This window comes from Bubalus bubalis, chromosome 5 (genome assembly GCF_019923935.1).
Source record: "Bubalus bubalis isolate 160015118507 breed Murrah chromosome 5, NDDB_SH_1, whole genome shotgun sequence".
Lineage (NCBI taxonomy): Eukaryota > Metazoa > Chordata > Mammalia > Artiodactyla > Bovidae > Bubalus > Bubalus bubalis.
In genome coordinates, this window is record NC_059161.1 from 19,508,377 (window position 1) to 19,515,313 (window position 6,937).

Genomic DNA, 6,937 nt, shown 5'->3' on the forward strand with positions numbered 1-6,937 from the left:
AAAATCCCATGGACGGAGGAGCCTGGTAGGCTGCAGTCCATGAGGTCGCTAAGAGTCGGACACAACTGAGCGACTTCACTTTCACTTTCAAAGTCTTAACAACAAGCAACAGAAAGAAACCAGCGCAGGCAAACCAACACTGTAAAACAAATGTCCAGAGGCAACCAGGTAGAGTCCCAGAAGTAGGAAGTGCACTTACCTGTTTCATCTTCAGCTTCCAGAAGGAACTGAGCTAGCAAAATCAGTGTCCTAGCCTCAGAGGAAATAGCATGTCCAGCAAGGAATCCAAGAAGAGATGAGGTGTGGAAGCTGGAAAACTCAGCAAAGGCAGACAAAGTTATGCCTGCTACCCGCATCAAATCCGACAGAAAGTTACGTGATTTGGAACCAATTAGAGGCCTGTATTCCTTCCTACACGTGTGAGTTAAGTGGCTCTAGCTGTGAAAATTGGCAAATAGCGTGAGGCAGGAGGCACGCTGGTAGAGCCCTGAGTCTGAAAGTGAGGTCCCAGATCTGCAGTAGCAGCATTACCTGGAACCTGTTAGGAAATGTAAATTCTCGGTCCCGCTCCAAACCTACCCATCAGAAACTGTGGGGTGGTGCCTCCAGGTGATTCTGATACACGCTCACTGCAGTAGTCTGCTGAAAGCAAGGTGGAGAGATAAGGCCAGGTGTGGTAAAGGACAGTCATTGTAAGTAGGTTTGCTAATAGTGCTTTTAAAGAGCTAGGGAAGAGTAAAGTCTGTTTACAGGAAGAAGAAAACCCAATAAAGATAATGTACAATAATAATAAAATATGTTTGGTGATTCACAACAACAAAAACCAAAGTGGATAAATGTAAATTGTAGTAAAAAATACAGGTGAAAATTTAATAACTGGCATTAACAATCTTTGCCTCTAAAGCTTTTTATTTCCCAGACACGTAAATGTGTCTATTGGTAAGGACACTGTCTCTTTCAAAAGTATTTCTCTAGCATGGTAAGGGAAACCACCTTAGGTAGGTAACTCTTTGGCCAAGCAAGTCATGTAATATAAACATGTAGCAGGGTATTCGGAAAAAATTGCTAAAATCCTGATCCAAAAACATGCATCTTCAGAAAGTCACACACTACGATGAAAATGGAGGTTGTTGTTCAGTCAGTGCATCATTCCGACTCTTTGCAACCCCATGGACTGCTGTATGCCAGGTTTCCCTGTCCTTCACTATCTCCCAGCTTGTGCAAACTCATGTCCATTGAATCAGTGATGCCATCCAACCATGTCGTCCTCTGTCTCCCCCTTCTCCTCCCGCCCTCAGTCTTTTCCAGTATCAGGGTCTTTTCCAAATTCCAAAAAATGGACGTAACAGTGTGTATAGGGTGGATGGGTTGTTGGTTTCTTTTTTCATATTCAAATTTTACCTTCTTGTCTGACCTTATCAATATAGACATCCCCCAACACCACATATTTATCATGTCCCAAACGAATATTATTTCTCCCCCTCAATAATTTTCTGCTTCTGTTTCTCTCCAAAAACTGCTCCTCTTCCTTCTTTTGATTCCTTATTTTAGAGATGTCAGCCACATCTATGTGTTCTCACAGACTAGAAACATAGGTGTCTTCTTGATTCTTCTAATTCTTTTGCCCATTGTTCTTTTGGATTGATTTGTTCTAAGTTTTTTTTGTTTTTGTTTTTTTTTAGTATTAAGGACATTAGCTCTTGTCTGTGTTATATAGGTGAATGTTCCCCAGTTTATGGTTTGTTTTTGTATATCAAATTTTCATGTGTGTGTGCTATAGCTGTTTTAAATTTTTATGTGTTCAAATTTATCAGTTTTAGGTTTCTATATAATCAAATTTATCAGTAATTTTCTTTATCTGTCAAGCATAGAAGTACTCAGACTGTTTCATTCAGTAAGCATTATGATGACAGGTCTTGGGCCTAAGAACTTTTCAAAAGTCTATAAAAATACTTGAAATCTGAAACAAAATATTTTCACTCCAGAAAAAAAAAAAAGCAAAATATAAATAGTTAAATGTTTAACTAAGTATCTACATATATGACATTATATCAACCTCATTATTAAATTTATCATTCACAAATTTTTTGAAGTACATCTGTATTTTGCTGTGTCCTACCTGAATTTCAGTGGCTCTCAAATTCAGTACTTTCTTTATACTCCTGCCAACACTAGCTAATTTCAAGCGCCCTAAAAGACTACCACAGTCTCCTTACACTGTTCTGTCTGCCACAGATATTTAGGTTCTCCAGGTCACTCCAGAATTATCATCCTAACTTAGAGCTGAGATTATGCTACTCCTCTCCTCGTAAGTGCCAAACTTCTCAGTGTGGCTTTCAAGGCTTTGTATAATTTGACTTAAATCCAGACTCTCTGCTTTTGACTCTGTATTGCTTCTCCGGGCCAGCAGACCGTTCCCTCAGCATTCCCCATCCCCTCCTCCTTCCGTTAATGCTGTTTTCTCACTCTGCAATGTCTTTCCTTCTCAGTTTATCTGGAATTTTACTCCGTCCTCAAAGCTCAGCGTACATACCACCTACTTGTGTGTTTTTCTTGATCCTTCAACTTCCTACTCCTCTCTTCCACCCACCTCACCTGTCGTGTATGTGTGTGTGTGTGTGTGTGTCCCTGCCTGCCGCAGTGTTTGTTATATTCATCCTTCTAAATTCCTCAGAGCAGGCTGCTGCTGCTGCTGCTAAGTCGTGTCAGTAGGGTCCGACTCTATACGACCCCATAGACGGCAGCCCACCAGGCTCCCCCGTCCCTGGGATTCTCCAGGCAAGAACACTGGAGTGGGCTGCCATTTCCTTCTCCAATGCATCAAAGTGAAAAGAAGTCACTCAGTCGTGTCCGACTCCTAGCGACCCCATGGACTGCAGCGCACCAGGCTCCTCCACCCATGGGATTTTCCAGGCAAGAGTACTGGAGTGGGGTGCCATTGCCTTCTCCCCCTCAGAGCAGGAGTCTTACCTATATCTTTGCTAGAACTGGTATAGTATATGTTCAATAAAACACTCATTGAATCAAACCCCTTACCCTTCTTGCTCTTTGTTTTAAAACCTTTTGTTGTTGCCATTGTGTAATATATCACACTACAGAATTGTATATAAAATAAATATGAAATTTTTAAAATGTAGCTTTAAAAAATTGTACCTACCACATAGTTTAAGAAAGTGGAAAAAAAAAAAGTGAACATTGCTGATGTCTTTGAAACCCCATGTATGCCTATCCAATTACATGGACTTCCCTACAGGGCCGCCAGGTTAACGCTCAAATTTTGTATCACTGTTTTCCCTTATAGTTCCATTACAGATTTGTGTGTCTGAACAATGGTGTTTAGTTTTGTCTGCTTTTAAAATTTTAAGTGGAAACATGCTGTGTGTGTTCTTCTGACTTGCTTTTTTTCCTTCAACCTTAAGACCTGGAGACGAACTCATGTCATGTGAAACTACAGTTCATTAATTTTCCTTGTTGTGTGGGGATTTCATTGTAAACAGTATTTTATTTTTACACGTTATTCTCAATGGGTATTTGAATTGTTTACATTTGGGGTCTTTCACAGACAGGGCTACTGTATGTCCATTCTTGCAGGTATGTCCTGGAGAACATACACAAAGGTTTCTGAAGAGTATATAACCAGGAGTAGAACTGCTGGGTCCAACGGGGGGCATTTGTTTAGGTTTAACGTGTACTGCCAACTGGTTGCCCAAAGTGAGGCACGGTGTGCGCTCCCCACAGTCCGGAGGGGAGCTCCCCCTGCTCCATGCTTGGGATTGTCTCAGTTTTTGGTTTTCAGCTCTCTAGTGGGTATGAAGTATTTTCTTTCCATGATTACTAATGTGGTTGCTCATCTTTTCGTGTTTACTGCCACTTATGTTTGATCCTCTGTGAAATGCCATTTCTGCCGTTAGCCTGGTTGTCTCGGCGCCCTACAGTTTAATGGAGCTCTGTTTCCTCCCTGGTCTTCGATGCCAGCACTTCATAAATCAAGTTTCTCTACATGTGCACGAGAACGGATGGCTCTCTTCTAGCCTTTTGGTCTGGGGGCAATACTGCACCATCTTCATGATAAGTTTTGATGTCTGTGGGTCCTTTTCCTCTTCACACACCTTGCGTGATGGGTGCCTTTTGTTTGTTTTCTTTAGAGGGATGGTCTGATTACTAGGCCACTGTTTTTGTTTTTGTTTAACTAATTTTAAAGTTCAGTTAGTTACCCAGTTACTCCCTCTTCAAAGACAAAAGTTTTTTCTTCGACATTTACAGTGTTTTTAGCCTTTTGACTTCGCTTACAAACATATCATTATTTTGATCAAAGTAAAAGAAATACTTCAACTAGTTTTTGTTCCTTCCCTTCATTCCCATCCTGAAGAATAGAGTCTAAAAGCCTCACAATTCAAAAAAATGTCTTTGTCTGACTGTCGGCTTCTGGGCAAGCACAGGGGTAAATTTGATTTTCCTAACACCAGCAAATCCACTGTTACAGCACTGTTTCGTTCCAAGGCCTGATCACCCCCAGTCTGTCCCATTGCTCGTTTTTCATGATTTCTTATTGCTCAGCACTTGCCTTTCCTGCTGAAGTATAGTGGTTTCTCTTTGTCTCACAGTAACGTGGTTTCCATATTTGTCGATTTCCCCATCAGCTGCTGCCTGTGAGTTTTTGGACGTTGTGGAGCTGCTGCTCCAGTCCGGGGCCGACCCCACGCTCCGAGACCAGGACGGCTGCCTGCCAGAGGAGGTGACAGGGTGCAAAGCAGTTACTTCTATGTTACAGCAGCACACGACAGGCAAGGCTTAATCAAAAGACTGCAAAACTACGGCCCACAATGGCGCAGGGCTCCAGTGGTGGAAGAAAACTGCAAAAATGACACGTCTTTTGCCGCCCATCTTTGGTATTTGTTGGCTAATAAAATCAGTTGGAGGAACTGGAATTTTGAAGCCTCAGCAGTTCATTCTACTTGCATACATTCTGGCGAGTTCCGTTTTGGTGATGAACATGTGTACTGTGCATAATACAATCCAATTCCGCTGAGCGTGCTCTGAAATTTATCACTGTTCTAGAGGCTGGGAGAGGAGGAGATGCGTCGTATTTCACAATATTAAACATGGCTGCTCTTTTAAAAAACACACACACACAGAAGGGAAACAGACCCAGCAGTACTAGACTGACAATTAGAGAAAGTTCCATGAAACCCCAATATTGGCACGGAGCTCGGACAGTTTCCTGGCATTTGGTACAGCTGGTCTGAATAAGTAGCTAAAGTGTCTATTCTTTTGTTAGACAGAATTGGGAAGCTAAAACAACCAGATTCACTGAATACCTAAGAATCGTGGGCATTTTAGGATGGAAACACAAATTCTGAACAATTCACTGGTTAGGTCAGGATTCCTTAACTCACCTTCACAAAACAAGGAGGAACCTCCCTCAAGCCCTTTTCACTGGCTATAATGTCCCTGTCACATATGGCAGCAGTCTCTATGACTAGCTCACGCCTCAACTGTTAGGCCTGTTGGGGGTCTAACATGAAATAGCCATAATGCTCCAGTACTTAGGTGTGATAGAAGTTATTTCTGGAGAGCTTCTATTTTTTATTAAAAATATAAACAACTATACCACAGGTTTTATTTAAAGGACAGACAAGTGTACCACTTTTGAAACTGGCTCCCCTTTAAGCCTCAAGAACTCCATCTGGGGAGTTCCTTAACATTTCTTATTATGTAAGGAAAATATAGATAGTTGTCAGTGGAAGAGAAATAAAGAAACAAGTTGAGACGCAGAGATGACCATTTAAAAGATCATTTTTCTAACATATCACTCCTAAGATAACAAGGAATAAACTTGCTTAGTGGCACCCTCAGCAATGGACAAGAGTTGCATTAGCTCAACCAGCCCCTCTAGAGCAGAAATGAGGCATATTAAATAATACTGCTTATTTTGTGGTTTTTCTAATGTCTAATTTTCTGAGATATAAACCAAAACCATTCACGAAGATTATTCATTTTTAAAATGACTGCTTAATTATCTGTGGAAGAGAGATGCACATTAGTACATCCTGAAATGTTACTGTAATTCTAGCAGAGCCTTCTCTTTGTTATCTCTTCTTTTCCCACAATCCCAGCTACATGGCAACCTCCTGTTCAGCTAACCTCATGTTCCACATTAATTGAATGTGTTTTAAGAAACATTATTCATTATTTACAGTAAAAGCGACCAAGACATTGCATACAGCTTTTAACTGATAGTACTTTGTGCATTTTTAGGACATTAGCAAATCAAAAAGTGTTCATTCATTTCCGATTTACAGAGTAGTTATCTGAGGAAGAAGCTATCAAGAAACTCCTTTTTTCATCTCTTGTTTGGAATTCAACCTTGATATTTCTTAGACAAGTGTTTAATAAGCTATTTTGCCACATCTAAAACTATATGCTAAGTAGCTTCAGTCGTGTCCGACTCTGTGCAACCCCAGAGATGGCAGCCCAGCAGCCTCCCCCCTCCCTGGGATTCTCCAGGCAAGAACACTGGAGTGGGTTGCCATTTCCTTCTCCACTAAAACTATATAGTTGTTTTTAAATAAAGAATGTAATTTGGCTTTTATTACTTTGATTTTAAAGGTTTCAAATTTACACTGAAAGCTATCAGTAAAAACAGTCATCAACTTAACATTTTCAAGTACATTCTAAAATCAGTTTCCAAAATCTCTATGCTTTTGTCACCAGTATCTAAATTTTCAAAAACCTTGTTGTCATATATAACAATCTATGGATCATCTCCCTGTGCCTTATTAAGGGGAAGGTTTCATCCATAAATGTGAAAGAAAACTGGATCTTGATTTGCTTTCATTTCCCTTAAATTACTGAACAATTACTTAGTGCATCACACGTCAGCTTTCATGGGTGGCTCAGGGTTTCCCTGGTGGTTCAGATGGTAAAGAGTCTGCCC

General features: G+C 40.7%; 1 long non-coding RNA gene across 1 annotated transcript in view; it reads left to right on the top strand.

Annotated features, from left to right (window-relative positions):
- Positions 1–4,928, top strand: part of LOC123465785 — a 30,196-nt gene extending 25,268 nt beyond the window's left edge. Inside the window, exon 2 of the long non-coding RNA XR_006641077.1 lies at positions 4,641–4,928. This is a non-coding gene — a long non-coding RNA (uncharacterized LOC123465785). The remainder of the gene's footprint in view (positions 1–4,640) is intronic.
- The last annotated feature ends 2,009 nt before the right edge of the window (positions 4,929–6,937 follow it).